Genomic DNA, 2,181 nt, shown 5'->3' on the forward strand with positions numbered 1-2,181 from the left:
TATTGTGACTGTTTCTCTCTGTCCAGAGGAGATTTGGTCACTAATGAATACATTTTGTCCTGTAAAGATGGTGACAATGCAAACGGAACATCGTCACCTAAGGAACTAATGACTTTTCCATTAAGACCAGAATCCAAATCATTTACACTTATAATAGCTACTGTAGTTCCAGGTCTGGAATCTTCTGGGATAGAGCTGGAAAATGAAGTAACTTCAATCTCAGGCGCATTGTCATTCACATCAACTATCTTAATATTTACACTCTTTTGTGTTGATAGAGGAGCAAGACCTTTATCTGAAGCTTGAATTTCAATTTCATATTTGTCCTTCTCCTCATAGTCTATCTGCCCTTTTACAGTTATTTCACCTGTCACAGGGTTTATGTCAAAAAGCTTCAATAACCTAGGATGAACAACACTGCTAAATGAGTAAACGATATCTCCGTTTTGACTGTCATCTAAATCCGTTGCATTCACTTGGACGACTACTGTACCTACAGGAGAATTTTCATTAAGCGTAACAGAATAAACATCTTGGGAGAAAACAGGTGCGTTATCATTAATGTCCAAAACATATATTAGAATTGTCATCTCTCCAGATTTAGCAGGTTTGCCCCCATCCAGGGCCGTCAGTGCTAATGAATGGGTTCCCGCTGCTTCCCTATCCAAAGATTTCTGCACAATTAATATTGGTATTTTCCCATCTTCTCCCTTATCCTTTACTTCTAACCGAAAGTGGTCGTTTGAGCTAAGTTTATACTGCTGAATGGTAAAAGGACCGCCGTCTGGATCTCGTGCGGGCTGTAACGGTATACGTACACCGGGTAACGCAGACTCTGAAATTTCCAGCCTTTTCTCTTCCTGTGGAAAACGAGGAGAGTGGTCATTTACATCCAACACCTCCACTGCAACGTAATGTATCTCCAGCGGGTTTTCTAGTACAGTTTTCAGATTTATTAAACACGAAGTGCTCTCCGCGCACACCTCTTCTCTGTCAATCTTCCGACTCACATACAGGATACCGTCATTTGGATTTACATGGAAAAGCGGATCTACATCACTATTAACAATCCGATACTTTCTCTCTTTTAATGTGCTTTTATCTATTCCCAGATCTTTTGCGATGTTTCCTACCACAGTCCCTTCGTTAACCTCCTCCGAGACAGAATATCGCATCTGCGCCGAAGCCACAGTGCACAAAAGCACAGCAGCCATGCAGCTAAGGAAAGATCCTCTCCCACTTCGCCTCTCGTGTCTTCTTTGTTCCATGGTTACACCCTAGATCACAAGTATGTCTTCAGATAATCGATTGCTGCAACATAACGACAAAATCCAAACGTTCCTTATATGAAAATACTCATCTTCTGTCTACAATGACGGACATAATGCCAAAGAAACACGGTAGTAAGCTCAACAACGGCCGCGAAAAAAGAAATGGAACCAAACAACCCTGGTGGGAAACTCGTGCAAGGCTTCCTGTTTGGATTACACTGACACCACGCGATCTGCGTTCTCACTGCAGGGAAAAATATTATAACAGATTTTTTCATGTTTGACAAAAAAGTGACACAAATCTCAAAAACATCAGAAGGGTCTGCATAACATTATACAAGAAACAGTTATTACACGACAAAATAAAGTGATATGAGTCAACACGCTGCGTTAACATCAGTAAGTATAAAAAATATTTCAGTTCAATAGAAACTCAATCAAGCGAGTCCAATAAAGAACTGCTAATGCTGTGCACAGTGCTGCCTGACACATGCTGAGGCTTTTGGATTACTCAGGCTCCTTATTTCATTTATGCCAGTGTTTTAAGCAAAAGAAGGTTGGGAATAGAAGAGAAGGAAACGGAAAAGAAGAGAAAACAGTGGAGATTGTGGAAAAAAATCCCACGTTCATCACTGTTCAAAGACAAATTGCAAAAGTTGTTTTTTGATTACTTTAAGAATAGTAAATATTCACGACCTTGTCGTCATAAATGGTTAGTTCGTTACGAAGCATGGCATTAATTTCATTTCAGACGCGCTACTAATAAAACAAATGTAAGGAAGGATTGAGACCAGGAAATGTGACGCAAATGTCTTACCTCCTCGGATGCTCTCCTCCTGTCGGGAAGCACAAGTGTATTTGCATGGCTGCCCGGAACTATAGTAGATCCTATACTCATTCTGGGTCCAAC

General features: G+C 40.5%; 1 protein-coding gene across 3 annotated transcripts in view; it reads right to left on the reverse strand.

Moving 5' to 3' along the window:
• LOC102303179 (protocadherin alpha-3) overlaps window positions 1-2,181 on the reverse strand; it is a 31,329-nt gene that overhangs the window by 8,945 nt on the left and 20,203 nt on the right. The gene's annotated exons all lie outside the window — the stretch shown is intronic.

This window comes from Haplochromis burtoni, unplaced genomic scaffold, assembly GCF_018398535.1.
Source record: "Haplochromis burtoni strain Fernald_Lab_line unplaced genomic scaffold, NCSU_Asbu1 Contig_236, whole genome shotgun sequence".
Lineage (NCBI taxonomy): Eukaryota > Metazoa > Chordata > Actinopteri > Cichliformes > Cichlidae > Haplochromis > Haplochromis burtoni.